This window comes from Mus pahari, chromosome 2, assembly GCF_900095145.1.
Source record: "Mus pahari chromosome 2, PAHARI_EIJ_v1.1, whole genome shotgun sequence".
Lineage (NCBI taxonomy): Eukaryota > Metazoa > Chordata > Mammalia > Rodentia > Muridae > Mus > Mus pahari.
The window spans coordinates 128,084,502-128,105,232 of record NC_034591.1 but is presented as its reverse complement, the minus strand read 5'-3'; the positions used below and the strand labels follow the sequence as shown (position 1 = coordinate 128,105,232).

Here is a 20,731-nt window from a genome sequence, read left to right as displayed (position 1 = left end):
TGACAGTGGTCTGTTAGTGTTAGCACATGCCCTGTGACTATCCTGAATGCTTCTGAGGTAATACCTTCCAAATGGATGTTGGATTCTATCTGAATGGGACTTGTACTGAAAGTCCTATAAATGTAGGTGATTGAGTATGACTGGTTAATCTATTAGATTACTTCAATCAAATTCACAGGGATTCTATCAGTGAACAGGGAGTGAGGATGGGGGAAAGTGGATCAGGGTGAAATTATGTGACTGTCCAGAAAGAGCCAGTTTTACATTCTGGAAAAAAAAAACAATCCTAAAACTATCCCACTACTATAAATATCCCGATAATAATAGCTTTATGGTCCACCAAGTGACTTCACTTCCTTAGTCATTCTTTCTGTTAACAATTAGGGTCAACCTTTGAAGACTGTTATTATTTCTGGTTAACAGATGAAGAACAACTTGCCCATTCAGAATGGTCTGGAATATAGCCCTCTAGAGGAGGAAGGGGCTTCTAAATCTACCCCCACGTGATGTTGTGTTTTCCCCAATGACCATGGATGTAGCTTACGTTTATTGAGTATTCCTTTATTCCAGGCAAATGTCAAGCATTTACATACTATGATACTTCATGTAAGAAATCTGCCAACCCTATCAAAGAGATACTTTTCATTGCTTTCATTTCTAGATGTCAATACTGAGGTCCAGGCATGTTGAGCCTCTTCTTGAAGATCCAAGAACATAAGTGACTGAACCATGTTGTTGTAGTAGGTAGGTTTTGTTTTATGTGTACTTTTAGCCAATCTGCTCTAGAGCATTCCATCAAAATTACTGTACTTTACACCTCAGCTCACACCCCTTATCTTGTTTAATCTTTATAAAGATCCCAGGAGGAAGATGTTTTCCATTTTGTCCATGAGAAAACAAATTCATATAACAACCTTACTTCCGCTTTCGGTTGCGGCAGCCATCTTCCAATAACTCGCCAACATGACGAACACAAAGGGAAAGTGGCGAGGCACCCAGTACATGTTCTCCAGGCCTTTTAGGAAACATGGCTTTGTTCCTTTGGCCACATACAAGCGAATCTACAAGAAGGGTGATATTGTAGACATCAAGGGAATGGGCACTGTTCAAAAAGGAATGCCCCATAAGTGCTACCATGGCAAAACCGGAAGAGTCTACAATGTCACCCAGCACGCCGTGGGCATCATTGTGAACAAGCAAGTTAAGGGCAAAATTCTGGCCAAGAGGATCAATGTGCGGATTGAGCACATCAAGCACTCGAAGAGCAGAGACAGCTTCCTGAAGCGGGTGAAGGAGAACGATCAGAAGAAGAAGGAAGCCAAAGAGAAGGGCACCTGGGTTCAGCTGAAGTGCCAGCCTGCGCCACCCAGAGAAGCACATTTTTTGAGGACTAACGGAACAGAGCCAGAACTTCTGGAACCCATTCCCTATGAATTCATGGCCTAATGTACAAAAAGAAATAAAGGACCCAGACTGAAAAAAAAAAAAAAACCTTACTTCCTGGGGTGTGGTTCACACTTGGATTATAAGAATCCAGCTCTAACTCTACCGTATCAGAAGTCTCCAGACTCCAGGCAGCTTCAACTGCAATTGCCCTTGATTCTGGGAATCTGGATATAAGAGGAGGAAATGCACGTCCGATTGATCATGAGGTCTTGGGAAGGTTTGAGTAACGAGCAATAGGCTAGAGTTCAGGTCCAGTTTCCTTGACCTCAGGATTTTTACCACCTGCTCGTGTTTTGATCAGTAAACCAGAAGATGTTCAAGGTAACAGATAGACTTCAAGAACAGAAGGGAAGGTGACAGTTAGAGGAAGTGGATCGGAACCGTGGATCAGATAGATTCTGCTCTTTCCTAGAAGCCGGGGAAACCTCTGGGTTGTTAATACTTAGTATAGCATCTCGAGCTGGAGCTTGAGATTGGACCCAAATGGTGGAGAGGTAAAAGCCTTCCTCCTTAACCAAGATAGAGGCAATGTTTGGCTTTACTTCCAACTCTTAGGCTCCTAGGAGGTTGATGGGGTTCATTTCACAAATTTAAATATATCAATTTCTGTTTCCATTTACTGTTGTCACTTAAATACTTGTTCTAGTCACCTGGGCCTCTAGAAATTCTCAATGTATATTCTAAGCTTTCCCGTCCCCATATTTATATAACCCTCAGAGACCTTCAAGCTCACAACTGTTTTGGCTAGAGGTTCCATATTTCCTATAATATCCCCAAACAACAGCAGTTTTAATAAGTAGTGTTATTCTTCATTACTTGTGCATACATAGCCATGGATTCAACCAACCTTGGGTAAAAAAAAAAATTGGATAGAGGGCTTCATGAGATGACTCAGTGGTTAAGATACAGCCTTCTCTTTCAAAGGATCAGTTCTCAGAATCTACATGGAGACTTACAATTATCTGTAACTTTAGTTCCAAGGGATCTGAAGCCCTTCCTGGCCTCTAAGGGTACTGTGCACACATGGGGCATAGGCATCCACACAGGCAAAACACCTATATACATAATAAATAACCCTGGTACTGAGAAAGGGGGAGATCTCTTAGATCCCAGGAGGCTTCTTGGCTGTCCAGGCAAGTCGAATGGTAAGCTCTAGGTTTAGTGAGAAACCCTAATCTCAAAAACTGAGGGAGAGAGTGATAGAGAAAGACAAGTTGGTGTACCCATGCTCCCACTAGTCCCTACACACACATGCCTATAACACATATGGATACACACACACACACACACACACACACACACACACACAAACACACACATGCATATGTGTGCACTCATATTTCTGAGCTGGAGGTTCAGTTTACAGGAAGCCCTGGGTTCCATTCCGGCCTCACATATAGGTGTTGTTGCACATGCTGAAAAACACTCGACACTCAAGAGGTAGGAGGAGGAGAATCAGAAGTTCAATGTCATTCTGAGGCACAAAAGGACTTTGAGGTCAACCTGTACTGGACACTTTGTTTCAAAAATAACAAAGTAATACTTGGGATGCAAGAGATTCCCCACATTATGAGAAGCACCATCCGACTCTAAACAACTGTAGCTCGTTCATAGGATAATTTCAACACATACAAACCAATTGAAAAAGAGGGAAAACAGGCTTTACCCAGAAGCCCAAGTCAGGCATGGCAACCACCAGCTTTGTTATCCACCAGTTGTGATCCTAATCTGTTACTTCAAATAAGATTTTAATAAACAACACACAGTTTTCCACCCATAGAATTCTAAGCACTAGATCAACAGAGCTAATCTCAGTTTGTTTAGTCTGTGAAGTTTCAGCCTCACTATACAGTTCAGTAAAAGGATATCAGGATTGAAGGGACTTATTCTTGTCCATGCTTATCTCTATGAGAACTCAAAATCCCCCCAATGTGGAGACCATAGGAGTCCATCCTCGCACACCAGGGAGGATGGAGGACAAGAGGAGAAGGAAGAAGGGAGAAGGAGGAAGAGAGAGAGGGAGTGAAGGAAAGAGGGAGGGAAGAAGGGAAGACAGAGATAAAGACACAGAAATAGTGAGAGAGGGAGAGAGGGGGAGAGGGAGAAAGGGACAGAGGGAGAGAGGAAGAGAGAGGGAGAGAGAGAGAGATTAATGCAAAAAAGGCCCAGAATACTTGTTATGTGTCCCATAATAACAACAAGGTCTTTGGCTCTGTCTGTGTAAGACTGAGCACAGTTCTAGGAGTACAATGTGCAGTCATTTCTATGGTTGTCTCCCTGTCATAGCGGAGAACTTTGGTCAGATAGCCACTCAAATAAGGGGAAGGAAAACAGAAATTTCTATGCATCCCCTTACCTACTGTCTTGTTCTGAGACAATTACTTCAAGGCCTGTTGTCTGGTGGAACCCTCTAGAATACACCCTGTACTTGGTCCATATTTGAGAAAACAGGATTATTTTGGCCACGGCCTAAAGCTTTCTTTTGGGGACTTCCCAGAATCTGGGGATGTGAGTGTGGAACAAAGCAGAAGATGAACAGAGAGCAACAGTTCTTGATTTGAGAGCAGAAAAGGTAAGGTAGAGAGAATTCATTTTTGCAATGCATTAGGTTAAAAAAAAATCCAGATGCAAACAAAGACTGTCATGCATGCTGGTATGTCCCCACATCCCTAGGTACCCTTCCCTTGGTCTGCTTCTACTGGGGCACAGGAGGTCTGCCCGAGGAAGAACTGAGCAGTTCTTCAGAAAAGAGCAACTCCATACTTACAATATAAGCAGTGTGCTGTGAATGGCTTTGTCATCATCATCATCATCATCATCATCATCATCATCATCATCATCATCACCATCATCATTTTCTGCTACTACTGCTGCTACTGCTGCTGCTGCTACTACTACTACTACTAGTACTAGTACTGCTACTACTAGTACTGCTACTACTAGTACTGCTACTACTAGTACTGCTACTTTGGGTCTTGTACTTTGTAGGTTACCTACTTTTTCAATGGTCTACACCTTTGTCAAGATCTCTGAAGTTCTTATGTAGAAGAATGAGAGAAGCCTTCTTAGCCAGATCATTTTCCCCCAAACGTCATACTTCTTAAGAAAATAATACAAAGCTATGGTTCCCCGTGCAGCTTGCAGACATGGAGCTCATATGAACCCTGGCATGTCATCTCCTTCTAGATGGGCCTCGTATCCTCTTCTGCCTAGAGCTGGGGAGGTGTGGAGGCCATGACTAACCTCCGGAAGGACAGGGGTCTCAGTCAGTGTCAGCCTGGAGAGGAGGCAGCTAGCCAGCAGCATCCCGGGGAAAAGGAAGGGCTGTGGTTTCCTTGTGTCCGGTTAGGAGGACAATTACTGTGTTTGGCACTTCAGCTTGCAAGCTAGGTCCCTGCCAGGGAAGGTGTGAGCATCCTGAGATGACAGCCATCAGACTTTCTGAAAACTTTCATTTCAGGCAAGGGCAGTGACACAAGGAACTTAGTTTCAGCCTCACTGAGATAGAACCAGTGCATAGAAATTGTGTGTACATCTTCTAGTAATGTCTACCTCCCCACACAACCTCTGGAATATGATAAATTGAGTGCTTGCTTAACCAAGGTAGAAAGTTGTATATTAATTTTCCTTTCTTTCCACTCTTTTTAATAATTTCACTATTATTATTAGAAGGGGAAAATGATAAGACCTTCACCAAGGTTTGGCATTTCTTACAAAGTCCTGAGATAAGAGACATTAAGAAAGAAGAAATGGTCCAGACAGACAAATCCTCTCTCCTAAGCCTTCCAAAGAGCCCTTGAAAGCACACGACCTGTGTGTGGTCATCAAAAGTCTCCTGTGTCTTCCGAAGGTTGGGAGATTGGGGTCACATTGACAAAAGAATCAGAACAAGGTACAAAGTCCCAATTACAGTACTGAGAGATTGGTTGCTGAGCGACCAGCTTTGTGGGACAGTACATGGAAAAATATCTAGGAACTCAGTGGTCCAAAGCCTGGACACAGACAGTTTTGTTTAACTTTCTATTGGCAGGGTGCAAACTATGGAGATGCAAGGAGCAAGAAAGCCAGCCTCCCTGGCTGCCAGCAGCTTGCTGATAGCCCATGTTTACACACTGCAGTATCCAAAGCAGGTCCAAAAGTCTCGTTCCTGAGATACCCCACCCCCATTGGATTGATGGGATAAGGTTTTTAAGGCTGAACTCAGATTTTCCTTTGGCCTCAGCTGCCTTTGAACTTGCTACCCATGCAGCCTAGGCTAATCTGAAAAGAGAGATGTACAAAGCAGAGAAGGTCCTCTCGTTGGTTCCATCCTCATCCTGTGTCTAGAGCAGTGGTTCCTAACCTTCCTAATGCTGCAACCCATGAATACACAGTTCCTCCTCAATACAGTTGTGGTGACCCACCACCATAAAATCATCTTTGTTGCTACGTCATAACTGTGGGTTTGCTACTGTTATGAACTGTAATGTAAATAGCTAATATGCAGTTAGTCTTAGGTGAGCCCTAGAAAAGGGTCCTTCAACCACCCATAGGATGGCAACCCACAGGCTGAGAACCACGGCTCTGGAGGGTTTGAGCATATGTTTGTATGGTGTTTGCAAAGCTAAAGCAGCCCGGGTTAGACTCCAACTCTGTGCATAGTGGATGACTTTGGGCTCACCTTGCCTCCCCTCCTGAGCCCTGGGACTGCACCACTTCTCCTGATGAATGCAGTACAGGGAATTGGCCGCAGGGCTTTCTGAGTGCCAGGCAAACACTTTGCCAACTGAACTGCTACATCCCTATCCCCAAATTCCCCAGAGGACTTTTTTTTTTTTTAAGGACAAGATTTTATACTACAGCCAGCTTGGCCTCGTCTGTAGCCAGGCTGGCCTGGAATCTGGGCTAATCTTCCTGTCTCAGGAGCTCCAAGGTGACAGGTGTGAGCTACCACACCCCACCTGGGAGTTTTTGCTGTTTGGGGAAGTGCTGGGGATTTGAATCCAGAGCCTCACAGAAGCTAGGCAAGCCCTCTGCCAGAGAACTACAACCCTAATATACACCCTGGCATTTTCTAATGGCTCTTTGGAGACACTGCCCATTCCCACAGGGTGGGCACTGGCTATGGAGCGGTCTTGTGGAGGTGGAAGCTAACTTGACACTTTTGATCAATGCTCAAGTGCTTCCTCCAACACAGCCCTTTCCTAGGAAGTTTTTTTCTTCCTTCCTTATGACCTGTAGCTTGAAGGGCAAATAGAGCACAGCTATATAACCCTCGCTATGAACCAGAAGTTATCTGACTCCCTTGAGACTCTTATCCAAGTAGCTTGGGGGAAGTGAAGATAAGAAAAAATAAGATCCTTTTATGGGATCCCTTCCTCCCCTGCACCCACACTTCCTAAATGAGAACAAGCTGCTGGTGTTCCTGGGTCTGATGTCTTCAGGTTACGCATGGAGTCTAATTCATTTCATGGGTCTTAGAGTTCATCTCTTCATAAACTTTGTTTCCAGTGTAAACTATAGTCGTAAAGTTATACCTGCTCATTATACCTTCCCGTTTGGCAAAACACTTGTGAATTCAGTACTGTGCTATCTTGTGAATGTAATTCTATAAGAATATAATTGTGTGTGTGTGTGTTTTCTAATTTTCAGAGCAACATGCTTCTATTTGGCATTAGCTTAGGAAGGGGGAGCTGGAGAAAACAGGAAGGTTTTAAATCTTGTCTGTCTGAATCTTAATATCTTGAAAGGAAACATGCTGTCTGGATGTGTTTTGTGGCCCAGTTATTAAAAGTCTTCAGACTTCACTACGTAAATGCCTCCTACAAGGAATCTCGAGCTTAAATTGTAGGTTAGGTCACTGACAATGAAAGCACATACTGACATGTGTGTGAGCGCACAAGCGCGCGCGCACACACACACACACACACACACACACACGTTGGGGGAGAGAGAGAGAGAGAGAGAGAGAGAGAGAGAGAGAGAGAGAGAGAGAGAGAGAGAACAGATACTTAAACCAACATCAATGCCTCATTGACAAAATAACAGTGTTTCAGTATGCTGCCTTTAGTGAAGTGTTTTTCTGGTTTCAAAGGGCGTCCTTCTCATAAATGGCTCCTCTTCTCTTGCTGACATTAAAAAAAAAAAGAACATTAAATACCCATCTTTGAGCCCAGACATTTCTTCCTTCCCTTGACTGCCCTGCTGCATAATGGCCTAGTTGTACACTAGGTAGAGTTGGCTTCTGTTTGTGAGAAAACCATAGTTCCCTAGAGCTGAAAGGACCGTAAAGAGTTAATAGGCTTTATTTTTTTTCTAAACCAGGTTTCATAAAACAGAAATTAGAACTAGGCATGGTGGCTCGTGCTTATAATCCTGCACTGAGAAGGCACAGGCAGATGGATCTGTGTGAGTCTGGGGCTACATCAGGAGTGGGCCATCTATGTTTCAAATAAACAAAAGCTAAAGAGAGGGCTTAGGAGGTAACATCTTTTATCACACTAATGTTCTAACCTGTGTTAGATTCTTGGAATCACTGATGGAAGGAGAAACTGACTCCCAAAAGTCTTCCTCTGCCTCCCACATGTGTGCTGCAGCATCTGCATTCCTACACACACACACACACACACACACACACACACACACACACACACTAATAGTGATAAATAAAAATAACTAAAAGATAAAAACAGAGAAAAAAGCCAACTGCCCAAGCAACCTAAAAATAAACATTAGGTGTCTAGTCACTAGCAAGTAACTCACTGTGGGGGCCTCACCTTTGAAACTCACTAGACATGGCTCAAGTGACAAACCAACACTCTAGTTATAGAGCCCAAGGTAGTTTGCAGAAAATGCTGTGTACAACTGCTATGTGATCTCGGAGAACTTGACTTTCACTTCCTTATAGTACCCACTATGGTGGGCCTAACTTCCTACCCACCGTGATGATCTTCACTAATGCTTCCTGCTAGATTGCAAGTTCTAAGAGGGAAGATTTCCAGGAGTTCATTCAGTTTTCTATAGCCAGGCCCCAGCATACAGCCTTGTACATGGTAGCTCCTTAAACCACACACTGGTTTAGACAGCTCCTTTGTTTGATAGCACTCTCAGTTTTTGCCTTCTTTCTATACTTCTTGGCATCCAAAGCTAATAGATGAGATGGTCCTCGACTATGGTTTCAGACAGTTCCCTTCCGAGTCCTGCTGAGCTGTCCCTTCTCCTCCCAGGTTCCACCACCAGCCTTTCTCTCCTACTGGACTCTACTAAGTGGCTTCATCTCTCCCTTGTAGCTTTGACCTCTAACCTCCTCAGCTGCTGGACTCTGAGTGTGAACAAATGGAACTGTCCCTTGGCTTCTTTGGAACCCGATCCCCGTTTATGGTGTCTCCATCTGTCTAGGTACCTAGGTCTAGTGCCAAATCCCAGCCATCCACTCGAGGCCAGTCAACTGGAAAAAGAACTGCTGTCCTTGTTTCAGAGTTGGACATGTCCTTACAGAGTGGTCCATTCTATCTACGCTTGCATGCCCATACCCAGGCTTTAAGAGACTCTGCCTGGACAGGAAGGGCTCATTCCTTTGCTGTCTTCTGGTAAGTGACTCACGGGAGAGGGAAGAGCAGAGCACATTTCTGTATTGAGACTCTGTTCCAGGCTTTTCCATGAAATAGAATATATACAAGTACCGGGAAATTGTGAAACCCCAGGCCAATCCATGGGTTTGTTAAGCTGCGCAGACTTTCCCTGGCGTTGCTGGTCTTGGCGTGTCACTTCGGAATATCTCTTTATCCATTCCTGCTGTCAGTTGCTCACAGGGTGCTGGAGAAGTTCTGTGCATGTTGGAGCTTATGGCATTGACACTATTCATGCCACCTATGTAACTCTGGCAAGCTCTTGCTGTCCCTTTCAGTCTCAGATTTTTCCATTTTAATTACACTTTTCATATTTTTGGACACAGGATCTCATATATCACAGACTGGTTCTGTAGCTGCAGGTAACCCTGGACTTTAGGCCCTCTTCACCTCTTGGATGCTGGGATTACAGGTCTGCACCACCACATTCAGCTTTATTATATGTTTTGTGTAATAGTGTTGAGAATAAAACCTAGGACATTGCAGTCATGGAACCCTACTACTGAACTAATCCCCAGTTCTTTTCATCTTTAAAAGTGAATTATAGTCTTTATCAGCTCTATGGGGTGGATGTTAAGAATTACACATGATAATGCATGTAAGATGTTTTGGAAAACACAACGTGTTTTGGAGATCAGGGAGAAATCAAACATCAGCTGTTTACAGAACCCTGTCTTCCTTCTTTGTGGACTTTGTATTCTACATACCATCTGTGTGACTATCTACTTATTTATAGCTACACAAATCACTTTTTGAAAACTTGTTTCTTGAAAAATAACTTTACCCATGAAGTGTATTTAAAATAGAAAGCAGCCATTGACATAGCAAGTGGGAGCTGGAGAGCAGGTTCAGTGGTGACGAACATTGCCTACTCTTCTAGACGACCTGAGTTTGGTTCCTAGAACCTACATGGTGGCTTGCAAACATCTGTACCTCTACTTCTTGGGAACCCAACTCTCTTTCCTGGCCCCTGGTGGGTACCAAACATGTAATGGCATTCAGATATGCAGGTAGACGAACTACTCATATATACAAACATTTAAAAATAGATATAGAAAAAATCTTTTAAAAATACAGCAAATACTGAAACGGCTATGTTAAGTTCTGATTATATGAAATTACCTTCTGGACACTTTAGGTTTGTGCACTGTGACTTTAACATGAATCTGGAAAAGTGTTCGAGAAGTCAGATATTTTAGTACTGGAAGGAGATTTTTCTCCCTGGTAGACTCAGAAGGTCTTGAGCTCGGAAAAGGGAGGTAGGCTCTGGCCAGTGTTCATATCTGTGTATTGACTGAATTTAACCCATGACCAAATTCATGACCTAGACTTCATAATGTTGAAAACACAGCAGGAAAGGAGGAAAGACCTAGGGTTGTATATCCTATCCTTAACCTTCATCAATGATTAAGTCTGCAACTGAAGCAACTATTTCATACTCTGAACCTTAGGTTACCCCTGTAAAAGCAGGTGTAAAAATAAGGGAAACTATGGTCTGGTGCAATGCATGGACCATTGCCTATGCTGCACAAGAGAGGTCAATCAACTTTATGCAAGAACAAGGGCTCAAGTTCAGCCTTTCACATGGAGAGGAGGACGCCTGGGCTCTGAGGAATAGGAGAAGGCTGATAATAAACTAAGAAGATGCTTTGGTGACATTTCTTTACCAGCAAAGAGAAGAGGGCTCTTGCCTAGATTATGGGAGGTCCGAAGTACAAATTGTAGAAAAAATATGAAATAAAAGCAATTACTTGTAGTATTTAAAGTTTTTTGGTATGTGTGTATGATGGATGTTTATGAATGTGTAGATGTGTGTGTGAGAGAGAGAAGGGGGAGGGGAAGGGGATGGGGGACAGAAGGAGAGAGAGAGAGAGCAGAGAGGACACCTTACAGTGTCATTTCTCAAGTACTGTCCTCCTTATGTTTAAGATGGGGGGGTCTCTCATTAGTCCCCAACTTTCCAAGTAGCCTAGGCTAGCTGGCCAGCAAGCTCCAGAGATGCAGCTGTTTTTTGCCTCCCTGGTACAGGGATTGAGGCCAACCTGCCTAGTCTTTGTAAAAACCATGGGTTTTGCGGATGGAACTCAGGCTCTCATTCTTGCCCTGCCCCAGATGAGTGATCTCCGCACCCCACACTTTTTAAAGTAATATTTAAAAACCATCCACGAACAGAGCAATTTCACCCAGCAAAAATTTTAATAGAGTTATCCATGCTTTAAAAATACTATTCACCGTGGTCAGTGTGGTATTGAAGGCTTGGCTAAAGTTATAAAGCACTAAGCCGCAGCATTGATACTAAGGTCTTTTTTTCTTTTTAGGATGCAATGCCAACTCACGATAAGAAGAAATACTATGGTCCAGAGCCTTCTTAACATCTCCTGCACTTCAAAGACTCTGCAGTTGGCAGTGATTCTAATGTTTCCCTAAGCATGGTCAAGGTGGCTACAGAGAGACAAACGTCCACAAATTCTCACAGATGGAAGTTTTCCACTGGCCTATTTTGGTATAAATATTCATCAAGGGCTAGAAAATTAAACTAGATATGGGTCTGAGCTAGAAGCAGTTTCAACTTTCAACTTTCAACTTTCAGTCACCCTCTCAGGAGGGCCGGATCTTCTGAGATGTGACTGCTGTTGTTTGGAGACCAGGGTCAACTGTCTCCCCAGCCTATGGAAATCCCTGGTTTGTTCTCAGGGGACCTTTGGCTGGAGAGTGGCGGCTGTTGGATTCACAGGAAGGCCCGGAGTTGGTTCTTTGGAAGTATATCAAGGTGTGGCTCATCCGCATCCTGCAGCGACTGCTTTGGAAGGTAAGTTTGAGGGGAGATAATCTGAGACTGGTTTAGAATGCTTTCTCACTTTATCTTTCTTTAGGTCTTAAGACATCTCTTGGGTACCATGGAGGGCAGACATCAAGGTGTCCGTCTCCCTCTACTCCTGCATCTCTTGCCTTTGCTGGCTCTGGTTTTGGCTCATCAATGTAAAGGCCTATGAGTCAACAGTGCAGCCACATGGGGCCCCGTGGATGGAAGAGAAGGGAGTGGTCTTCTTTCTCTCTTCCACATCTGTATCAACCACCCACCCCCATGTTCTATTCTCCTTCTCCTCCTCCTCTCAGCAATGACTGTGTCTGTCCAGAGAGGGGGCAAAGCTGCTGTTCCCTTACCCCATTCATCTGCGTCTTTCTCTTACTTCCTGCTTGCTTACTCTGCTCCACCCACCACACTGCCAAGCCCTTCCTGTGTGCTTCAATAACAGGGAGCGCACCGAGGGGAATGAGGCCAGGCAGAGGATTTCAGCGCAAACAGGATATTGTGGTGCAGGAAATAAAGCAGGCAAGACAACAATGGCAGATGTCCCTGGACCACTCTGAAGGTATCACATGTGCTCAGGAGGAAAGCAGATGGGTGTTAAGTGTTCAGAAGACAAAGGGCCTGTTCTGAATTGCAGGCCTCGTGGAAGATGGGTGTATGGAGGGAGAAGAAGGCCCTCTCTGCAAGCAGGGGTGTGTGCAAGAAAGTTCTGATCATTCAGAGGAGGCTGGGTACTGTCAGTACATGACTGAAGAGGGACCATCAGAGAAATGGTAACTCTGGACTAATAGAAGGGAGCTTTAAAAGCTCCAGCAGCCGTTCCTTGAGACAGACTTCTTTAATGTAGCATCCACTAGGCTGCTACAAGAGCGTAGCCTTCAGCCCCACTGTCCCCTGATCATCTGTTCACAGATCCATCTCTTCACACCTTTAGCAGAACTTCAAAGTAAAATTTGTACAGCACTTCCCCACGTTGTTGCCTGGGTGTGTGATGAATGTGCACGCGGGTGTCCGTGTGTTTGCCACGGTGTGCATGTGGATGTCAGGGGGCAGCCTTGTGTATTGATCTTCACCTTTCACTTTCTTTGAGACAGAGCCTCCTGCTGGTCACTGCCTCATTAGCTAGACTAGTGGAGCTACAAGCTGCTGGTTCTCCTAGATCCAACATCCACCTTCCAGAAGGATCACAGTGATTGCAAATGTAAAATATTCAAAAATCTCAAGTATTCACTTGATTACTTTATATGTGTATTCCCTAAAACCACTATCAGATAAAATACAGAAACCCTGCATTCCATAAAGTTCCCAAGTGCTCCTTTCTTGGCAATAACCAGTTTTTAGAAAAATAGCTATCTTCTATCTTTGTAGACTTCTTTCCACTCTGTTCAGAACATTATGCAGGAGAAAGTCTATGGTATCATATAATTTTGCTTCTTAATTTCTCTATTCAAAATGTTTAAGATTACCCGGGTGGTTGCATACATTAAATAATAAAAAAAAAAAAAACCTACTTAGCCTCTGTTATCTAAATATCCATTCTCATGTTGATGAGGGTTTGAATTGCCTACAGTCAAGGGCTGTTGTAGATAAAAATCATTCCAGACACGCGTGTCTCAGTGCTTGCGGTGGATGCCCACGGCCCTTTCTCCTGGACGTGTACATCAGAGTAAAACTGTTATAGGGTAGATAGGCATTAAACCCCAGGAGAAGGGACCAGCAGCTTCTAGTTGTATCATCTTATAGTCTCCCTGGCAACATCACGTGACTTCTAGTTGTTCCACTTCTTTCCCAGACTTGGTAATGCCTGCTTTAATTTCAACATTCCACTGAGTATCCAACACAATCTCATTATGCTTTTACTTTGTATTTCTTGAAGAAATAATGATATCAACCTCTCCCCCCCCCCTTGTCTGCACATACAAGCTATTTAGGCTTCTTCTTTTGTGATATATCTGGTCCAGCCTTTGTTTTTAGGAACTGGAGACATGGTTTAGTGATTTAGAGTACTTGCTGCTATTGTAGAGGACCCAGGCTCAGTTCCCAGCACCTACTTGGTAACTCCCCAACGATTTGGAACAGCAGAACCAGGAGATACGATGCCCTCTTCTGGTCTTTGCAAGTATCTGCTTGTGTATGGCACAATACTAATGTGCCATAAACATGCTTAAATAAAACTATTTTTTAAAGTTGGCCATTACGAATCAGTTTGTGGAAGAAATCTATGTATTCTGGATACAACTTTTTGTCAAAAGCATCTATGTGCACAACACTTGGAAAGCTTTCTCTTTGTAGACTATCTCTCATCTATTGGTGATGTCTTTTAGTGAAAGCGAGGTAATCTTGACAGACAGCTCTCTCATTTATTTATACCTACTCCCTCCAGATAAGAAGTCACAGAGGTACTATCTTGATCACAATGTCACTGTTCTAAGCATTTTAGATGGCAATAAACTATGACTACTCTGCAATTAAGAAATATGTTGGCCAGGGACTTAGGAAATGGCTTAGTTGGGATGATATTTACTGTGAAAGCATGAAGGTTTGATTCCTAGTACACACATAAAAAAGCCTGACTTGGTGGTACGTGCTTCTCAGCACTGGGGAAGTGGAGAGAGTGCTCACTGCCCTACATGTGCATACACATGTACACACACACACACACACACACACACACACACACACACACACACAAACACACAAACACACACACACACCCCTCAGTCTTCTCAGGTTTTGTGTTCATAGCTTCCCCACCTTTTTGTTAAACTGGGAATAACAGTGCTGAGTTTTCTTAAGTATTACCCAAGAGTGTGGGAGGTTTCCTCTTAGTAAGTCACTAGCACTTATGATCCTCTGTCTAGCTTTCTCCAGGAACAGGATTGTAGATGGTCTATCAGCACATGATGATAGATGGAGAGAATATCCTTCCCACACAGAGAAATGACACAACTCACAAAAGTAGTCTCTGACTAAACTTAAAGGAAGTCTGGGGCCCATCTCCCTCAGCTGAGGACTTAGGCTAGAGCTCCAAGAAATGGGAAGTGACCCTGGAAATGGAGGCCTCATCTTCCCACCGTACCATGGTGGAAGACTTGGCAGAAGAACTGCAAGTGGACTTTCAGGAAACAACTGCCCATTCAGTTTTGAGCTGACCGTGGAAGCCAAGAGAGCTACTGTGGAAAAGCCTCCAAGACAGAGATTCTAGCTCAAGAGAAGGAAGAACTATTTATGCATTAGAGATGTCAACAAACAAACAAACAAACAAACAAACAGAAAACCAGCTTTATTCAAGAGGCAAAAATAGTCTCATCACTGCCCACTTCATTCTGCATTGAAGGTTCTGGCCATAGAGGTTTGGAACAAATAGTGTTTTGCTTTGTCTTTGGGGCAGGGTTTCATGTAGCCCAGCTGGACCTCAAACTTGCTATTTAGTTGAACTTCTATCTCTACAGCACGAGCCACACCCCTGGTCTATCCAGTGCTAGGGATGGAGCCCAGGGCTTTACTCATGCAAAGCAAACACATGGCCAACTGAGCCACCTACCTAAATGCCATGGTACCGATTTCTCTGTGTTCTCTCCCTCCTCCTTGTCTCAGTGCTAGGGGTGAACTCAGGGCCTTGTCCGTGCTGGATAAATACTCTCTCGCTGGGCTACATTCCTCATCTATTAGCATGTCTACCAACTAGCTTTGGGATCTTCAACAAGTCATTTGACCTTGCTTGGGTCTGTGGCCTTGCCCATTCAACGAGAAAGCTGAGACTCTCTAAGGACTTTCCTACCCTTCAAAAATTCATTTTAATTATTAAAATGCAGAGCACAAGCATTATTCAAATAAGAATACAGTGATTTTCCCCCTGTGATGATCCTAACTCTGGGCCCTAGGAAAGGTGGAAACGTGGAGGCAGTTGTGAAAAGCCTAATTAGCTACAAATCTTGTTCTGGAGCTGTGTTTTCCTCCTGGGCTGTTGGGGCCTGCTGGCTGTGTGGGAGCACAGACGAGTTTCTCTATTAAATCTTAGCCCTTCTTCAAGTCCTTGCAAATATAGCTATGATGACAGTGTTTTCATTTTCCACAACACTTGGCAGCAAATCACTTGAAGGTTTTCCCCAAGTCTTATAATCACACACCACTGCACGTAACTAACAAAAATCAAGAACAATCCACAAATCTAGTGACTTGTTTGATAGTCAAGCCTTGTAAATTTCATTTGGCTATACCACCTGCCCTCAAAATGCTTTAAGAAAGAATCCAGGTTTTCAGGGCCAATCGGAAATCTGATGGAGGAACTACGTGAAAAAATCACTCTAAAGGAGGATTCTGAGTCTCAAAGACCAAGGTTCTGCCTCCTTAGAAGGCTGATGTCATCTGCATGGTGCATCAAGACAGTTGCTCCATTGCCATTGTGACCTTTCCAAAATATCCCACCAGCCCAGAGGATCTTCACTGAGGAAAAGGAGAAAGCTTTCGGATAACAGCTGGAATGCAGGGCTACACTGGTATGCTTTCTCTATAGTGTGAGACAGCTGATATCCCTAAGATAAATGGCAAGTGTGATGGGGAATATGAGTGTCAGATATAGAAGGCACAAAGTGGGACTGTGACCTGGTCCTTGTCCATTCTCATCTTTCAACACACAACTCATGTTGCCTTCTTGGGGAGGCTTCCCTAACCTCCCTGAGTAAGATTAAGTACTTCCTTTCCTGATCTTCCTCAGCATCACTTTTGAGCTTCCAGTCAAGACACTTCTGTCCAAGTATGAGAATTTAGCCTTCTTTTTTCAGCCAAATCAAACATGGGTAAGAGAATTTCACTGACATAATATTTTGTTGTCTATTTAGAACTTCATTTTTGCAATTCTCCTAATGATGATCATAGCTACATTTAACAAAATACTTAGATGTCAAATGTTATGCCAAGGACACAATAGATTATTCTAATAAGTATAAGAGTTTTAGGTGCAATTGCTGATAAAGAAACTGAGACCCCTTTCAAAAATAACTTAAGATAATAGAAAAATGAGTAGTGGGGCTCAATTTGAGTCTAGTTTGTCTGTTCTAGCAGTCTCAAATATCCATCACTATATATATACATATATATATATATATATATATATATATATATATATATATATATATGCTTATACGTATGTGTATCTCTGTGCATATGCATATAGTATATGTGTGATACTGTTAAAAGCTTTATTCATGACGGGAAGGGACCTCCTGGCTATCTGATAGGAAAGCATCTCAGAATAATGTTTTAAATGCCCAAATTAAAATCCCAATGGAAACCATTGTTGAAATGATATAAACACATAAATTCAGAGATGTGGTTTAGTAATATGAGAAATTTTTTAAAAATTAATTGCTAATAAATAATGGTGTCTATCATCACTATGTTTTCCGAGCAAGGGTGAATATAAATGGCATGTCCAAATTCCATGGAGCTAAATAAATATTGATATCCATTGGAATTTAAGGCCTAGGGCTCATAAACTTCCAGGGTCTTTGCCTCCGTTCCTAATAAAAGGAAGTCCTACCTTTTAATGAGAGTTTAGAGATATAAAGATACAATAGTTTTGCTCACTAAGTTGCCTGGTAACCCAGTCGTAGTGATATATCTCTCATTTAAAAATCACACTCTCTAAGAATTGAGGGATCCAGTTCAGTGGGAGAAGGCTCAAACAGAAAGTTCAAGGCCCTGGATCTTATCCTTAGAACTGAAAAATATAAAAGTAAATGTACATGCTTTGGTCCAGCATAGTGGCACACAGTCAAAATCCTGGAACTTGGAGGAACTTGAGAGGCTGAGTCAGGGAAAATCATGAGTCAAGACTAACCTCAACTACACAGCGAGATTCCCCCCTCAACAAAGAAAAAGATAAGTCCCCTTGCCTGTATCTACCAGGAAGATTTCAAAATTATCTCCCTTCCACAATTTCCTACCCGTGGTCACTCTCTTTAAAGTCAAGTCATCTTAAATAGGAATCTTGACGTCTACAGAGCCAGCTGACATAGAGAGCATAGGAGCCTTGGGAGGTGTGTGGCTGTCCTCCAAGATGGGGACAAAACTAGGATCTTCTTTCCTTCCACCTCCTGTAGCCAGCATATTTCTGGAGCCAGTCACCTTGGTACTGCGCCCCATGAATCAATAGCTAGAAACACCACTTAGTCATGTGGCCCAAATAGATGCTGTCTTCTTGAGGACAAGTTTCTTATAGGGCATTACTCAACATTTAGTCCTTTCCCTGTCATTTTACTCTTTTGTGTCCTTGAAATCAACATAATGAAAAGATACAACCCAGGGTTTCAGCAGTCTCTGAGGATACATACTTAGCACAGACAACTGGTTTACCTTCCTACCAGCATTAAGGCTAAAACGAGATACTGGTTGGACCTGAATTCTGTTTCTCATGGTTGCTTAGAGTCTTGTTTAGGATATAAAAGGTGGGCAGAGAATGACATATTTTACTCTCACAGAGAGGAAGCATATCTGGGTTTCTTTGAAGGTGTACAGTCTGTGGAGATAGGATGTCTAGGCAAAGTGTGTGTGTGTGTGTGTGTGTGTGTGTGTGTGTGTGTGTGTGTGTTAGGTGGGAGGTCAAGTAACACATAGAATCTGGAACACCGACACTGTTGAGCTTTTCTCTTGCCATATAAAGAATGAATTCCACCAGATTCAAGTTTTCAAGGCAGGAGACTCAGAACTTTTGTGTTCATTGTATAACAAGATAGTGGGTGGAAACTAATAAATGTTAAACAAATATTTGTCCAGGAAGAAATTAGTGAATTTCACTCTACTTTATAAGCAAGGTATCTAATGGTAAGTGCCTGGGTAAGATTACAAGGGTGAGGCTGGACGAGGTGAAGGCTGCTTTTGAAAGGCTGGCCATGAGAGATCCAAGATGAACTGCTGCTATCCCCAGGATTTTGCATATGGTGTGGCTTGAACATATTTATGGCTGGATCGAGTTTAGCTACAAAGAGAAGGTCCTGCAATCTGATATCTTAGAAGTCGCCCCATGTGATGTAGGGAAACTGAACTTGCTCTTTCAACATTCCAGTGCTTAATGACCTATGAGGTTTTTGCTTTGTGCTGCTGAGAGGAATGCCAATAGCAGCAGGGGGGGTATGTTTACTGCTTACTTCACATCATTAAACTATCATTTACAGGTAAAATTACTATTAGCCTGTGTTCTAAAACGAGGGATCAGAGGTCCGGCAAGGATGAGTAGCTTGGCAAAAATTGTGGACCTGAAAAATAACAGAATTAGGTCTCATCTCTAGATCACTATGCTCGCAATATGTGGATTTCTTCCCACCCCATGTGTGCATGTGTTTGTATTTGTATGTGCACATATAGAGAGAGGCAAGGGGAATCGATATCAAATGTCTTCTTTAACCACTCTCTGCCTTGCTTTATGAGATAAGATCTCTTACTGGGATTAAGGGCTCCCCAAGTTGTCTAGGCTGGATGGTCATTAAGTCCCAGAGATCCTCTTGTCTATGCCTAGGACAGTTCTAGAATTACAGGAGAGTACTACCATTTAACTCTACTCAACTTGTTGGTACAACGATTCATTTGTGTTTATCTCCATAGATAATACTTTAAAAACACCATAGGAGAGAAAAGTGTCTAATCCATGAACAAATAATGTGGATTTGTAATAGCTACCTGGAGCAGGACACCCATAGTCATTGTCCTTCAAAATTGAGAATGGCCAAATAGGGCCTTTAATTTCCCTTCCTTCGGCAATATTACTTCCTTTTAAAGCATGTCCTGTGGGAGCCTGGGCTGTGGTTTTCTTGTTCTGATTACTGGGCAGACCATGCATCATACTGAGCAAGCATGTGGAGGTGGACATTTCTCAGGGAAGCTTAGCCTCACACTAACACTTCCTGGAATAGTGGATCTAGTATGTATAGAATTTATTTTCAGAATCAGGATAGTATTTTAATAATGTGATTCCTCGAATGATTTCTGTACCAGATTCTTGCCCGTAGGATATCATCAGCCTTCTAGAAAAGCAGGAAGAATATAGGATGTTTCTATGGTATCCCCAGAGATATCCTTGACTTGATGTGGATGACAATTCTGGTGCTACTCACATATGTCTGAAGAGAACAGAATCCTGGTAGCATTGGACAAATGCTAAGCAGTTGTGCCCGGTGAGTTTGCTTAATTTATGTGTGAAACTTATAGTAATAGTCATCCGCTTCTCCTCCAGGCCTGTGCTCTGAATAGATGAACTTAGGCTGTGTGCTCGGAGAGACCTAGTTTTGACTTCTTAGCCTGTCATGTTAGGCAAACATTTAAACTTTGATCCTAAATCTACTCACACGGGGAGAGACACTGCTGTCTTCTTTTGGTGGTTCTGAAGGCTAATCTTAATGATGTCAGAGCACATGTCAGGCATCCTGAGGATCCTGGAGGGGTGTTTACCCTCTCTCTCTTTTGAGTTTTCCCAAACTTGTCTGTCCTTACCGAGGACAGATAAGTGGGCTAGGAGGAAGAAACCCAAACAGTTGATAATAAGAAGAACAAATAAAGTCCTTTAGCGAGAGGAAATAAAGTGAACAGATTCATTTCTCATGGAAAAGGAGTAGACTCTAGCTACAAAGTTGATGTGAGAATTTTATATAGCTTTGGGATTGCATCGTCATTTCTGATTTTATAAAAGTCGGGACCTGGGCTGATCAAGTGGCTCAGCAGGTAAAGGCACTTGCCATCAAGCCAAGAGACCTGTTTGATCCCCAGAAGCTTTAGTGGAAAGAGAGAAGCAACTCCTGAAAGTTGTCCTCTGACAGGTACCATATCATACACACACACACACACACACACACACACACACACACACACACAC

General features: G+C 43.0%; 1 protein-coding gene and 1 pseudogene across 1 annotated transcript in view; one reads left to right on the top strand and one right to left on the bottom strand.

Annotated features, from left to right (window-relative positions):
- The window catches only part of Lmcd1 (LIM and cysteine rich domains 1), a 55,929-nt gene that overhangs the window by 29,413 nt on the left and 5,785 nt on the right, over positions 1–20,731 (bottom strand). The gene's annotated exons all lie outside the window — the stretch shown is intronic.
- On the top strand, positions 964–1,446 carry LOC110316444 (annotated as a pseudogene).